This window comes from Alligator sinensis, unplaced genomic scaffold (assembly GCF_000455745.1).
Source record: "Alligator sinensis unplaced genomic scaffold, ASM45574v1 scaffold30_1, whole genome shotgun sequence".
NCBI lineage: Eukaryota > Metazoa > Chordata > Crocodylia > Alligatoridae > Alligator > Alligator sinensis.
Window position 1 is genome coordinate 2630132 of NW_005842060.1, and position 16815 is coordinate 2646946.

The 16815-nt window shown below is 42.5% G+C and overlaps 1 protein-coding gene across 1 annotated transcript in view; it reads right to left on the reverse strand.

Moving 5' to 3' along the window:
- The window catches only part of NREP (neuronal regeneration related protein), a 59695-nt gene that overhangs the window by 41993 nt on the left and 887 nt on the right, over positions 1 to 16815 (reverse strand). The window lies entirely within an intron of this gene.

Consider the following 16815-nt stretch of genomic DNA (forward strand, 5'->3'; position numbering starts at 1 on the left):
AGAAAGAAGAATTTGGAAAGCAAGAGAAGTGTGGTTTTGTCAAGATGATTTTATTCAGTGGCACTCCCATAACTGTAACATTCTGAGATTTTGGGAGCAGTCTTTGCAACCATTCCAGTAACACAGAAGAAGTGGCAAGCCAAGTAAACTTGTCTACTGGGATTTGCCCCCTGTGTAAAAGAAATATTCAAAAAGTGAAGAATGTTTGTTATCCTTGATTCAAAATTGCCACTTACGTAGCAGTTTTGGATAGTCAAATACTTCATGTTTTGTCCCAAAACGCATAAGTAGAAAATCATTTTGACTTCTCATCAATAAAACAAAGCTTGTCATTGACTTCTGCCAAAGCATGAACAGGCCCAAAATTGTATAATGTATCTCTTTACAAAGTATAGCATATAAAAATATACTTTACAGAATATGCATTTTATTTCCTGCATCTCTTGTAAATTTCATACACACCAAATAAACTTGAAAAGACCAAAGACATGCTCCTTACAAATGGACTCTATTTTGAAGGAGCCCAGTTTTTACATGGTTTCCAAAAGCTGCATAACTAAACACTGAAAACTTGGCTTGACTTCAAACTTGTGCAGTCCTATGAAATTGATGTGCTTTAGTTGTACAGTTACTTTGCCAAAACATTCCAAGAATTATCTGCATGCTAAGAAAATGGAATCTGTACAGTTTAACAGAAAGAACTTAGTGTGCTAACTCTGTTTCACATGGATTTCTCTGTCATTGACAGAAAGCAGAATTGCTTTGTAGTGCATATGTTTTAGAGGCACCTTTAATTGAAGATATATAGTTATTCAACCAGTTATTCAGTGTCCCCAATGTCACTGTTCCAAATGTTTCTTGAAGGAATTGTTGATACATAACTGTAATGTATGATAGGTTTCAGGAACTTGTGTAGCAATTCCCTGCTTATTTGTTGACTCACCCAGGATTTAAATGATACAATCTTGGGAACAGGGACAGAGTGCTTGCTATTGACTTATACTGATGGGTAGATCTTGATAACTCCAACCAAGATAAAAAGGACTGGGAGTACCCTCCTTGGGCAGACGGGATTTGAGGAAAAAGGTAAGCCTACAGAGAGGGCGCGTCTATGCGTGCATTTAAACATGACTAAATTTATCGGGCTTTAAGCTAATACACATTAAGTGATTTTTAGCAGGTGTCTACACATGCAGAGATTTGGCACTAAAGTTACTGCCAAGCCCCTGCAGCCCTGCCATGTGCCCCTAGTGGCTGGACAGACATAGCACTAAAGTTAGTGCTGGGTCATGTCTACATGTGCATTTATGTGCTTTAATTAATCGTGCCTAAATTTGATACCTGAATTTGCAGGTATCAAATGTAGGCACTATTAGCCTAATTTCACCATTTGTAATATGCATTAAGGGTGTACACATGTAGACACGTGCCCGTAATGCACATTAAATTAGGCTAATGTGCATTAACATGTCTTGTGTAGATGTGCCCAGGGAATCCTAAAAGCAACCAGATTTGATTCAGATTAGTTTGTGTTGGTCATTCTTATTAAAATTACTAAAGAATTGGAATTCCAGGGAGGCAATAGTTTGCACTGTATATAATGTGCATAGCTCTGTTCAAAACAGAATGAGACCTTTACCTTCTTACAACAACATTTTGTGAATATCACATTAATATATGTACTGGTAAATCTAAATATTATTGCAGTTACATCCTTTACCAAAACAAATGAGTTAAGGCATAATTCTGTCATGCTTTTTAAAGCTGAGAACCATTTCTTCACAATAGCGGTTTCCCTGAAGATAGTATGCCAAGTTCTGCTGAAAGTTATGATTCCAGAATTGGACCTTTCTAGTCAAGTCAATTAAACAAAGATAATTTGCTTCTTTTAAATTCACAGATTTAATTAATAAAAAAGTTAATGTACAGTTTTCTTGCTATATGCTTTGTGTTAAATTGTTCCAAACAATTTTATCAGTTGGAATCTGTTGAATAAGTTTTCATTAACTCTTAACTGAGACAGGCCCAAGCAAGGTTTATCTAAAAAGCTCATTTTAAGCTGATTTCAGCTTGAATGGACTTTAGCTATGTGAGAACAGAAGATGAATTGTTCCCAGTTCACCACTTCGGGACAAGCAAGATTAGAAGATGGCAGTTTGATCTGAATCAGTTCTGTCAATTTGTTTTCAAGGTCTGTATTTTGAATTTTTCTTGCTACAATGGAAGCACATACATTGGATTTAAGAAAGTTTATTTTAGATTAAATGCAGGAGCATTCAAGATCACCATTGTCCATGGTGTTGACAGCTCCTCTGATATTATCATACTAGATTATGACAACAGCATTGCCATAATATTAGAAAACAATTAAATGTTCCTGGCATTTCTGCAGCCAGTCATGGAAAGCAAGACTTTGAAACATGTAGTGGTTCATAGACATACAGTGTATGTGAAAAATGCACATTGGCAAGTGAGGGATCTGTAGCCTGAAGCCAGCACCTAATCCTTAATTATGGGCAGTGATTTTGCTTCGCTTTGCTCTAAGTATTGTAAGCCATGTAAAAGAGGTCTGTTGCCGTAGGGATAATGTGTATATGCATATACACCAGAGGTGGGCAAAATCTGGCCTGCAGGCCACATCTGGCCCATGGAGGGGCTTTGTCTGGCCTGTGGCTGGTTCCTCAGTCCCACCTGGCCCAGGCATCATCCCACGGGGGTGGGTCCTGCCGCCCTAGGGGCATACAGCAGGGCTGGGGCAGCACCACGCTGGACAGCCTTTCTAGGCAGCCCAGACGGGAGCAGCTGCTGACTAATATTTGACTGTGTATGTCCAGTGCTCGGTTACAGAACTGTGGATGTGTCCTAGCTCACCAAGATAGGATGCAAAGGCTATTTTGAGGCGCTTCTGTTGTTGAAGTGTGAATTATTTCAATGCCTTTTATGCGCTAAAAAAGTATTTGATGTGAATGTAATTGGGCTTTCCCCATCTCATATGAAAATTACTGTAGATATTGACTGCCTTAATTGGAGAAATACCTGGCACCTCAGATAGAATGTAGCTCTGTTACAACTGTAAATCAATAGAAAGATGCAACACCATCATATATTTGAACAATAAGAAATTGATATTACAATGTTTGCATAACACTGTCATGTTCATGTTCTCATTTAAACTGCTGCATTCTAAAAAAGGAAGCTTCATGCTAGAAAAAAGAAGAAAAATTGTGAGGGAAGGAGAGGGAAATGAGATGATTGTGGAATGGAATGGCTAAGGCTAAGGTTTGGTTATGACATATTGGCCCTGGCATACATTACACTAAGATATGATTAACCCATTGATTTATTTTATTTTTTAGATTTATATCTGCCCTATCCAAAAGGCTCAGAGCAGCTTAAAATAAACAACCTAAAGACACAAGACTCCCCAGACAACACCCCAAAACCAAGACCTCCAACTCCCCCACAACAACCACTGCCTCCCTGCCCAAACCTCACACAAACAAACCTTCCTGCCAATCCCAGCCATGCCTTCCAACTGCCACTCACATCCAGTTACGAGAAACCTTCCTCCAGCCCTTTACATGGAACCTTAATTAGGACCCAATTCTAAGAAAGTTGCATTTATCAGCCAGTGAGTTGCATCTATGCATTTCATTACTAATCAAAGTCAGCTAAATACACTTGAGTCCTTAAGTACTGAAGATTAAGCTGAATTAGTATTAATATGAGTGCTTCAGTTCAGCCAGACAAGATACTATGACACCTTTGAACATGCACTGGTGAGACTTTTGCTTAAAGAAATAAATATAGAGAGAAAGAATGAGGAGACAGCCTAGCCTATTCAAAATAATTTGGCAGATATTTCCAACCTATAGCATAAGGCAGAAGTTGAAGTACTTTTGAAACAAAAAAAGAAAGTAAATGAAATCATTAATATGGGAGGTAACTTTTGAATGTTGAAATAACCATATTTCATATGATGGTCTCCCCATGGAATATGTAAGTGCTAACATTTGAATAGACACCTCTAGGTGTAAAAGTTAACATAACTTTGATATTAATTGAGCAGATTACACATGTCTTATCACTGTTGTTTTAGGCTCTCATTAGATTCTACTACAGTTTTCCCTCACTTTATGCGGGTTCTGTATGTGCTCATTCACTCTTATGCAATGACCCTTTTTATACCAAAAATGTATTAAATGCGAGGTAAATTCCTTCTGACATGATTGGTGTGGTGGAAGCCTGCAGTTAGCTGCTATGTGCAGTGCATTGTGGGAGTGACACGCATCAAAATATAGTCTCCTGTATGGATCTGTGCTTCTTGCTCGTTGTCTGCAACATGTGTTTCTGTAGTTGCCATCCCCATTATGATAGTGCCCCGTGCTTGTGTGTACTCTCTGCTGTTGGTGAGTACCAAAATTGTCTTGTAAAAGTGGTAGAAATGGGTCTGGGGGTCAGTACAGTCAAGGGCTTGGAATGTATCCCTATTTGTTACATTGTAAAGTGGGTTTCCTTTATGCGAATTTGAGTTATGTGCTGTTTTCCAGAAACATATGTACAGCATAAAGCGAGGGAAACCTGTAGTTTAGTCCCAGTTTGGGTTTGATAGATGGACAGAGATCATAGAATCATAGAAAGTTAGGGTTGGAAGGGACCTCAGGAGGTCATCTAGTCCAACCCCCTGCTCAAAGCAGGACCATCTGCAGATAGATCATCCCAGCTAAGGCTTTGTTTAGCTGGGTTTTGAAAACCTCCAAGGTTGGAACTTCTACCACTCTCTGTTCCAGTGTTTTACTACCCTCCTAGTGAGAAAAGTATTCCTAATATCTAACCTAAACTTCCCTTGCTGCAACTTGAGGCCTTTGCTCCTTGTTCTGTCATCTGTTACCACTGAGAACAGTCCAGTTCCATCCTCTTTCGAGCCCCGCTTCAGATAGTTGAAGGCTACCATTAAGTCCCTTTTCAGTCTCCTCTTCTCTAGACTAAATAAGCCCAGTTCCCTCAGTCTTTCCTCAAAAGTCATGTCCCCCAGCCCCCTCACTATTTTGGTTGCCCTCTGGTGGACTCTCCAATTCATCAACATTCTTTCTGTAGTGGGGGGCCCAAAACTGGACACAGTACTCCATATGCAGCTTCACCAGTGCTGAATAGAGGAAAAGAATCACTTCCCTTGTCCTACTGGCAATACACCTACCAATTCAGCCCAGTATTCCATTAGCCTTCTTGGCAAGAAGGGCACACTGATGGCTCATATTCAGCTTATTGTCCACTGTACTCCCTAGGTCCTTTTCTTAGGGTTTCCTAGGGCTGCTGCCCAGCCAGTCAGCCCCCAGCCTGTACTGGTGAATGGGATTGTTCTGTCTTAAGTGCAGGACTTTGTACTTGTCCTTATTGGACCTCATGAGATTCCTTTTGGCCCAATTCTCCAATTTGTCTAACTCACTCTGAATCCTAGCCCCACCCTCTAGTGTATCTACTACTCCCCCAGCTTGGGGTCATCTGCAGACTTGCTGCGGGTGCACTCTATGCCATCTTCCAGGTCATTGTTGAAGACATTGAACAAAACTGGCCATATCAAAAGCCTTGCTAAAATCAAGGTACACCACATCCACCAGTCTCCCTGCATCCACAGAGCCAGTCATCTTGTCATAGAAGGCAATCAGGTTGGTCAGGCATGACCTGACCCTGGTGAATCCATGCTGACTGTTCCTAATAAAATTCTTCTCCTCCAAGTGCTTAGAAATGGATTCTTTGAGGATCTGCTTCATGATTTTTCCAGGGACTGAGGTGAGGCTGACTGGTCTGTAGTTCCAGACGGGCTTCTGGGAATCAGCATATGTGACTATAGTGATATGCCCAGAAGCAGACTGCCTGTATGTATGCATGAACTATTTTTGATTTGCTTACAACTAGCTGGGGTGGAAAGTGGCACTTTAAAAACCTTCACACTTTGCTGTCTCATGTCCCTGATACACATAGAAAAATGAACATAGTCTACCTCTAAGGACTTGTCTACCCTGCAGTGGCAGAACACCTAGGCAAAGTCAGGCCTGAGCATGCCCCACTCCACTCATATCCAAACCCAGAAGTATAATAATGTATCTGCTTTGGGCTCATCCCTCTGTACCTACTCTGGAGTCCTCCATTTCCAGTGTGCCTAAGAGCTGCCACTGGAGAAAAAATCTGAGTGACCTCACAGGCAAACTGCTAGGGTTGGACACATGCAGGTATGGGCATGTGGGGTATGATGAGGGTGCCCTTAAGCCTGTCCTTGTTGGGGCCTTCTAGCACTGTGATCTAGAAAAGTCTGAAGATTTCTAAGTAGTATTTGCCCACTTTATTATGTCTGTCACTAACCCCAATCATATTCTACCCAGTGCAGCTATGTGATGTCTATGAGGCCTTGTTTTGTTATATACTTCCCATTTTGGCATGAAAAGATCTCTACCTGACTGGACTTGGACTTGTGTACATAATTAGAAGCAGTCCAGAATGGCCACCTAGATGTCTGTCTCCAACTAAACCATGTTGCAGCCCAGGTCGATGTGAGAAGTGCATAAAAATATTGATAATTGTTCCTCTATTTCCTCTGCCACCTGTCAGCAATTGACTAGAGCTAGTTAATGGAAAGGGTTGAAGGAAATCAGAGACCTGGTCTGAAAAGAGTGGGGGGAGTATGAGCAAGATGGAGCGTATTTTTCTGGTGTACCCATTAGTGTGTGTGCATGCGTGTGTGTGTGTGTGTGTGTATTAGAGGTGCACCGATATATTGGTCCATATTGTATTGGCACTGATAAAAGGAAAATTGACATTATCAACAACCAGGTGTTTTTGGCAATGTGATCAATAATGTCGCCAATAAATGCCACGTGCATGCGCGCAGTCGCAGCATACACATGGCCAGGAATGCAGCCTGGCATCTTGGAGATCAGTGTCCAGCCAGTAAGTCTGTGGGGGGGGGAAGGGACATGATAAACACCCCATGGTGAGCTAGGGAGTGGGGCTGGTGCTGCACAGGTGGGACAGGATGGGGCACAGGATGGAGCTGCAGCTCATCCAAGGGGTGCGCGGGGGTGAGGAGGGGAGGCAGTTCCTACCGCTGCACATACCCCAGGGAAGGCATGGGGGCACATGCCCCCCAGATCTGTGCATGGGGTGAAGGCAGGCTGCCATTGTGTGCTCGGGGCTGGGGCTGCACTCAGGCCAGGCAGGCTGGGGTAGACGGCAATGGCACTGGGAAGCATGGTATAGGTGGGCTACAGTGAAATTTGGGGTGGCTATAGCCCCCACCATAGCCACATCTCCCAGCGCCGCTGCTGCCTGCCCCACCCCTGCCCGCCCCAAGCGGAGCCCAGGCCTACCACCCACCAGAAAGAAGCCAGTGGCAGCCCTCGGCCTGGAGTGCACAGCGGCGACCCACCTCTGCCCCATGCATAGATCTGGGGGGCACATTCTCCCCTGCCTCCCCTAGGGGTGCACACAGTGGCACAAGCCCCCCTCCCTGTGACCCCATGTACCCAGATGAGTCATGGCTCTGCACCATGCCCTGCCCGAGCTGGGCAGTGCCTGCCCCACTCCCTCCCTCACTGTGGGGGCCTCAATCTGCTCCCCCATACCTCTTCCCTCCCCCCCCCCCCCGGCCCCCTTCCTCCAAACAGACTTACCAGCTGGACATTGCTCTCCATGTTTCTGGGCTGCATACTGGCAATCAGACTGGTATCAGCCGATATGGTTGGTTAATAATTGGCCATCGGTATCAGCCTAAAAAATCTTTATTGGTGCAGGAGCTTCTATTCACTGATGATGCTTCCCTTATAGTCCACAACGAAGACCTACTACCAGAACTCATGGATTGCCTTTCAAGAGCTAATCAGGCTTTTGTTCTCACTGTCAACCCCAGAAAAACACTTGTACAAAGACAAGGAGTGCCACAAGATCCATCAATCACCCTTAATAAGAACCAGCTAGAAGTAGTCCGAAAGTTCAGCTACCTAGGTTCTACAGTGACCACCAACCTCTCACTGGATGAAGAACTTAGTGTTCACATTGGAAAGGCTCCTACCACTTTCAGCAGACTAACTGAACAAGTGTGGAACAACTCAAGGCTTACCATCAAGACCAAAATGCTAGTGTACAAAGCTTGTGTACTCAGCACTCTCATGTATGGTGGGGAAATATGGGCAACTTATGTACATCAAGAGAAAAGGTTAAACAGCTTCCACCTGCTGCATACTCAACATCAAATCACAAAATAAAGTTACCAACACAGAGATTCTTCAAAGGAAAAATTTACCAAGTGTGACAGCCCTACTCAGACAGAGCTGACTGCACTGCCTAGGCCATCTGAGTTGATTGGAAGATGGATGTATACCCAAGGATATGCTCTACAGGGAACTATCGGAGGGAACAAGAAAACAGGATTCCCCAAGCTTCACTATAAAGACACATGCAAGCAAGACATGGAGGCATTTGGAATTGATCCTGGCCAATGGGAAACCTTGGCAAGCAATTGGAACAAGTGGCATCATTGTCTCCACCAGGGTGTTATGGTCCATGACAGGAATTGGCTCCAACAGCTCGACAAGAAAAGAGTCTGTAGGAAGCAAGCAGCTCCTGAAACAGCCAACCATGATACATATATTTGCAACCACTGCCACAGATCATGCAGATCTCAGATTGGACTATTCAGTCACATGACACACTGCAAACCATCTACATCACAGGCTGCAATATCCACTGTTTCTCGCAGATGAAAAGATGCCATGGGTTATATTATGTATAGTGCTTGATTCCAAATACTATAAATCCCTGACTATGAAGAGTCAATTGGGCATTTTTACATGTGTTTCCAATGTGGTGCTGGGTGGTTTTAATTAGCAAGCTATGCTAATTAAAAGTGCTTGTGCATCATGTATCAATGGCAAAGTGCATCCCCACACTGAGAAAATGGCAGCGGGGTGCTTTGAATTAAGCACATTTAGCGTGTTTTATTTCAAAACACACTGCTGCCATTTTCTCAGCGTGGAGACGTGCTGTGCTGCTGATACGTGTGGTGTGTGAGGCTGCCAGAGCGCATCAATTTACATCCTCCAGCAGACTCGGTTAATTGAGTCTGCTCCAATGCACTGGATTTCCAGTGCATTGGAGCAGGCTCGCTGCATGTGTGTAAGTCTACCAGCCTGAGTCTAACAGCCCTATGAGTCTAACAGCTTGCGAAGCATTGCACAGAACAGTCAGTATCCAACCAAATTACACCATCCTGAATCCATCAAATGACAACACACACCCCAGTTATTCAGGTTAGTGTGGGAGGGATGAATCAATTCTTTTCTTAAGACATGCATTTCCATACGTCACAAAGAATGAGTTGCATAGTGCATTATCTGAGTTTATCATACATATAGCTGTTATTTATATTGAGATAAAGTATAAGGAACTGTAAAATCACACAGGATTACATGGTCCCTGACTCCAAACTTGCGTTCTAGTCTATATTTGTTTCTTGCCAAAGTAAATGCAGTATCTTTGATTGTGCACACAGATTTGTAGTTAGTGAATCATTTGATCTCTCACCTAGGACCCACCCTAAAACCCTTTGAAGCCAAGGTTCCCATTTACTTCAGTGAGTTTTGAATAAGCCTTCTGGTAACTATTTTGATTCGGAATATGCAAGAGAAGGATTAGTTTCTATTTAGGACTGCAGGATATGTAAATTATTCTGCATCAGCAATGTCTTCATAATATAGCCTCTCAAAATGGGAAACATATTAATGCAAAAGTTACATGACTATGGCTTGCACTGTGGAAAGAGGGGTTCACTTGTCAATGATCTTTGGAAGAAAGACATTTTTTTTCTTCACCATGAGTAAATGACTGGTGCTTTCCATAGTAACCATAGAATAAATCAGATGATCAAAGACCTGATTATGTGAAGACTTCTGCAGTGTTTTTAAGCTGTTATTTTCATTATATCTCTACCAAGGGGACACTCAATGCAATATTAAAAGATCAGAGAGTAATAAGGTATCATTTAAGTACTCTGCAGCCAAAGCAGGATGATTGAAATAACTATTGTGATAATAGCAAGGATAAGTCAAACACATTTTTACAAAGCAAATGTACTTCAAACAATATTTTTCAAAAAGGCTTTTGAATTTATTAGCATATTGGAGTAAGGGGGGATGCATACTGAACTAGCACTTTATGAATCTGGGGAATTTTTCAAATAGGCTAAAACTGAGTCCACACAATTTGTTTTGCTTTGCAAGGAAATATATTGCACAATATAGATGTGAGAAAATATTCACAAATCACTGAGAGACTTTTACAGCCTTGAAAGTGAGTGCCTGGTACACAGCGAAAATACATTGCTTAGGATCCCATCTTGTTTGCTCTTGGTGATATATAGGCAGCCATTTTATAGAGGCATTTACTGGAAATATTGACACTAGCCCTTTGTAAGTTTTGTAGCATTTAGGAGTGTTTTAAATTTAGCCGAGTTGAGAAGATGCTTCAGCTTACTGAATAGGAAAAAAAGACACACGTTCTATGGAGCTATTGTGTATACAAAAATGTTTAGATTGACATAGGTGTACTTGGTAGTCATGTTGGTCTGAGACAAAAAGACATACACCAAACTAGAACTCTTGTTTCCAAAATATCATTTTGCAAAGACAACTGAACCATGCCGGTTAAATGTTTAAAAGCCGATCACCTCCCCGCCAATGCCAGCCAAGGCCAAAGTGTAGATTCAGGATCTTTTTTTGTTTTCTTTTGCTAGCATAGCATATTCCATTTGGGGAACTGGTTACAATATATAGGGAAAAGTGCCATTTCATTAGTATATGCTACAGCTCCCCTAGGAGGAGCTCTCTCAGTGTAGCTGTACATCTTTTAGACCAGGGATGTCAAAGGTATGGCTAGAGGAGCCATATCATCTGGACCCCAGTGCTGCTGATCAGTCTCAGAATGACCCACAGGCAGCATGCAGGACACGCCAGGTGGTCCTGCAAGCTGCATATAGCACCCACTCCAGTTCATGTTCTGGAGCAGCAGAACAGCTGCCATATGCAGCACAGCCCTGAAGCAGCATATGACACAGGGCTGTGGGGGCAGCTCCAGGGCCATGCAGCGTAGCCATGTGCCGGAATGCAGGGCTGGTCTGTGGGTCCAATCTAGCCTGAGGATCCTGTCTTGATCAGGGAGTTGGACTATGTGAGCTTCTGAGTTCCCTCTGAGCCCTACTTTTCTATCGTTCTATGGGCCAGGGCAGAAGTTATTCAAAAGTTACAAGGAGCCAGAGGAGATGTAGTGGTCTATACTGTATCTCTCCCATATATATCCAACTATCAAAGTTATTTTCATATTGGATAGCCCAAATTACTTTGGTTTAAAGTGTAGGTGATGTAGAAAAATATATGTACGAGTAATATGAGTAATGCTCATGTCTAAATCAATTCTTAAAATTTGCAGTAAGTCAACAAGTGTTCATTTTACAGTTCTTAAATACCATATTTACTCAAATATAAGATGAAGCTTTTTTCCCCTCATATATATATGGTATAGGGATAATTGCTTTGTAAATTTGTAATATATATTATTTACATTTAATATATATATTAAATGTATATTTGTAAATATATATATATATATGTATGTATGTATGTATGTATGTATGTATACACACACCCCCCTAATTATTATTAAAAAATACAAATGAACAATAGAACAACCCAGAACAAAGAATATTCATCGGGCAACATTATAACTTTATTAATATACAAACTGTTAATTCAACTTATTCACATAAACAATAAGGCACAGTCTACAAATATAACAAGCAATCCTTAGATTACCTGGGTGCCCTTCAGGGCAGGGGCCCCACTCCCAAGGTACCATAACAGGAAAGGAAGTAGAGGGAAAGAAAAGGAGAGGGAGACCCCAAAGACTCCTAAGCCTCCCCTTTCACCCAGGAGTGGCTCACGTGGTGCCCCTTCACAACCCTGGGGGTCCCTCTCTCCAGGGTTACTTACTACTCCACAGTAGCAGAGGGTTGCTTCCTGCTCTCCAAGTTGAGCTCTGTTCCCTGCCAAGCTTTCCTGCTACCCAACTCTGCTGCTACCAGCCCAGCTTAGGGCCACATGCACCGCTGTGTGTAATGGGTGCTTCGCCTTGTGCTAGGGGTTGGAGGCCTGGGCAGCCTTGTGCAGCACTGGGGCTCACTCTGCTCCTGGACCCTCTGTGCAGCTTCGTCTGCACTGAGCTGCTGCTTCATGCCAGCAGCTGGAGACCCGAGCCATCTTAAGCGGCTCCCAGAGTCTCTCACCCTCCGTGCAGTGCCTCCTGCACCGAGTTCCTGGCCTCGTGCGGAGGTTTCATAATTTCATAGTAGGTAAGGTCAGAAGGGGCCTGAGCAGATCATCAAGTCCAACCCCCTTCCATGGGCAGGAAAGAATGCTGGGGTCAAACAACCCCAGCTAGGTGATTATCTAGCCTCCTTTTGAAGACCCCCAGGGTAGGAGCGACCACCACTTCCCTTGGAAGTTGGTTCCAGATCCTAGCCGCCCTGACTGTGAAGTAGTGCCTCCTGATGTCTAGCCTGAATCTACTCTTGGTCAACTTACGGCTGTTATTTCTCATTACTCCCGGTAGTGCTCGGGGAAACAGGGACTCTCCCATAGCCTGCTGGTCCCCCTTGGCCAGATTGTAGATGGCCACCAGATCCCCTCTCAGCCTTCTCTTGTGAAGGCTGAACAGGTTCAGGTCCCATAGCCTCCCCTTGTAGGGCCTGCCTTGCTGCCCCCTGATCATGCAAGTGGCCCTTCTGGACCCTCTCCATGCTGTCCACATCCCTCCTGAAGTGCGGCGCCCAGATCTGGATGCGGTATTCCAACTGCGGCCTGACCAGTGTCGCATAGAGGGGGAGAATCACCTCCTTGGACCTGCTCATGATGCATCTGTGGATGCATGACAAGGTGCGGTTAGGCTTCCTGACTGTGTCCCCACATTGGCGGCCCATGTTCATTTTGGAATCAATAATGACACCAAGATCCTTTTCTGCCTCTGTGCTGACAAGAAGGGAGTTCCCCAGCCTGTAGGTATGCTGCTGGTTCTTCTGTGCACTGTGTCTCTGGCCGCATACCAAAGGTTGCAGACCCGCACTGCCTCACACAGCTCCCAGGGTCTGGACACTGTGCACCGTGCTGCAGACCGAGAGCCTAACTGCTGGAGCCTTCCATAGCTCCCCACAGATGGAAGTCTTCAGGGGCCCTTCCGGGCTACTGCTTTGCCCTGCCAAGCAGTTCTCCTCAGCTCTTCTAAGCCCCATTCTTCTCTCTTCTCTGTCTCCAACACATCTCCCGTGTGGTGGGCACGCAGCTCCTTTTATACTCTCCCGGGCTCCACCCCTGAAGTCTTCCAGACCTGACAGTGTTGCAGTCTTCAATCAGGTCCAGAGGAGCTCTTCTCCCCTTCCCCTCAGGAAAGGAGCATGACTTCATTTCTCTTGCTGCCTCCTGATTGGTGGATGGGCTCCACCAATCAAAACAGCAGAATCTCAAGCCTGGGACTCAACCCAAGCTCCGAAAGGTAAGCCTGCTACAGGTGCTATGTGCAAATTGCTACAGTATGTTTATTTCAAGGTCAGTTTTTTTTCAAATCTGTTCCTCCCTTCCATGCACTCAGGGAGAGCAGGGTCTAATACCAAGGAGGAGTGAAGGGGATTCAGGAGGAAGAAGTTGCAGGGATCAGATAGCAAAGGGCCTACCTGATCCCCCAGAATTATTTTTTCCTGCTGTAGCAGTGGGAGGTTGATACATTCAAGACAAACTTCCAATAATTAGATATAATACCTAAAAAATTATATCAAATTTATCAATTTTCCATATATAGAACCTAAATTGGGGGGGGGGGGAAATCATCTTATAATCAGGATCATCTTATATTTGAGTAGATACAGTATTAGTTCAAACAATAGCACTGAATATGAAATTCTACTCCTTAAATTAATTATACTGTTTTCTGGAATTTTGAAAGGGCATCAGAGAAATTGACATGATTTCCCGCTTGTGTTTAAAAAAATTGGGAAGTGATGTTCAAAAGTACTCACTGGGCATGTCTACATGTGCAATTAATTCACATGAATTTTCTATGCAGAAAATTCAGGCTCATCAAAGTACTCTCAGGCACACATCTGAACATGACTGATTCTGAACATGGAGGCAGCTGCCCCAGAGCTGGGACAGCTCTCCCCACCCCATGGAGTTTGGGGCTGGCCTCAATTGTCATGGGGCTGGGATGGAGCTACCCTGCAACTGGGACAGAGCTACCCTGCAACTGGGACAACTCTCCCCATCCTGTGGAGATCAGGGCTTAGCCAGGCAGCAGTGGCCCCCTGCTGCCTGGGCTGACCAGAAGCAAATTGCTCCCAGTCAGGGTCTGTGTATGCACTTTGGTGCATTAATTAATGTGTCATTTTTCTAGTACCTGTATGCACTGGTACTAGCAAATGACATATTATACTAATTTAATGCAAAGTAATTGCCACGCACATGCAGAAAGTAATACTTTACTGAGCATTAGATTAGTCTAATGTGCTGTAAAGCATCTCGTGTAGATGCACGTAGCATTAGTTTAACTCTTCTCCCACTGAACTAAATGGAACTACTTACAATGCATAAATCTCTGTAATGAGAACATCTCCTCCCATTTTTCTAAGAACAAATTGGAACTCAGAAGCTGTTATTCATAATCACTCCCTGGATCACACAAGAGTCGAGGTCAATAACACACTTAATTTCTCAAATTTTTCCATTTTCAGTGCAGAGATAGATTTGAAAAAAGCAAAGTGATAGGCCACTGGGCATTTTCTTAAGCTTGTATATTATTTACATTATCTAATTATAGCTGCCCATGAAATCTGTGGGCCAGATCCAGCCCTATTTAAAGTCAATGTAACAGTTTCTACTGGTTTTAGCTGATGATGGACTAAACACAAGATAACAAATCCCCATGAATTTTGGAAATTACTACCAGGATCAATCCTCCCAATGTGAGATCTGGCCAACTTTTAGTTAAAAAATGTAGAATTGGACTAAATTTGGCAGTTTCAGGTTTGGATAAACATCTCCTGCTTAATAAAAAGGATTTTTCTAGATACGTCTAGATACATTGCCTACATTAACATACACACTAAAAATGTAAGGTGCCTATACACGTACTCGGAGGTAGGGATTGGATGTTTTAATTAGAGCAGTTCCTGGAGAGTTGCTCTAATTAAAACACCACAACTTCATATGTATTAAGCCCCCACGAGTTTAAAAATGGCCGTGGGACACTTGAACTAAAGCTCATTCGACAAGCTTCAGTTAAAGTGCCCCAGCAGCCATTTTTAAACCCACAGGGGCTTATACATATGGCACTGTGGCAATGCTAGAGTGTTCTAATTGGAATTCTGACACATTCAGTTTAGAACACATCAGAGCATAGGCATGGGTGTATAGGCACCCATACATCCCACCTGTATCTATAATTGAAATATAAAAAATATATATATTATACAAATGAAATCTGGTTGAAGAAAAAAAAGTAAAATTAAAAATATCAAAACACCACAATGTTATCTAAACCTCTGCCTCCTCCTTGCTATATTCTTTCCTTTAATATTTTTCTAATGAATGAAAATGTTTCAAATGTTAATGGAAAAACAAGATCATTTGTATAAAAGACATAAAAGCAAACATGCGGTTTAATTATGGCAAATGTTTTTGAACAACAGCAAAAGGATAGTAATTGAGGCATAACTCCTCACATAATTGTCATCTGATGTTATGTATGATATCTTTGGGGTAAGAATTTAGCAACTTTCTTAAGAGTGGTAATAATATTCAGTAGCTTGCTTTTAACCCAGTGCTAGCAATTCATAGTGGCACATTGTTCAGAAATAGTGTTAAAAATGAACGTTTTGCCCATTATAATAGTGAAAAATGCATAAATTGTGAAATTAAAGCCTTTAAACTTTTGAAATATAAAAGTCAAAGTTACTCCCAGTGTGAAGCTACTCATTTTTATAATATAAAGGTGAACAGAGCATTACAATAAATTTGTTCTCCCCTTTTTATATTTAGTAAAAGTTTTTCCATATTTTTTTTCATTGTGGGGGGATGTAATTTAAAAACACATACTATTTCTATCTTGCTATGAATTGTGAAGTCTATTTTTCTGTCTACATTGTGTGCTGCTAAAGGCTCTTCTGTTAATGAACAACAGTGGGCAGAGAAAATTTAGATTTCTCATTGTGTAATTTCACTCTGACATCTTCAGCATTGTAACACTATTGTAAAGAAAGTGTGAATATCCCAATGTTTGATTTTCAGCTGCAAAACCTTATTTGTTCATCACCATAGCAACTGCTGCCCCAGCCCTGCTTAATAGGGTATTTGTCTAGACAGCAATACATGTATCTGTACTAACTCTTATGTATGTCTGGTTTTCATACCCAGGTCTGAATAAAGTGGGGTAGAGAGATGATGAAAGCTCTGAGAAAAGGAACAAAATGTCAGTAAATAAAAGAAAGCATTTATGCCAATATATCTCTAAATCTTAAAGGACTTACTGCAATTTTACAAATGTGTTTCTCATACAGGACCTGAAGCATCAACAGGTATAAAAAATAATATAAAGCTTATTTGTAACTTTATGATCTGCCCTTAGTAAGGGACACAACGTGATGGTGCTGTCCGTGGGAAGGGTGAAGAACAAACGGCAATTCTCAGAATCAAAACTCATTCCCTGCTTCCCCACCCAGGTGTAGGG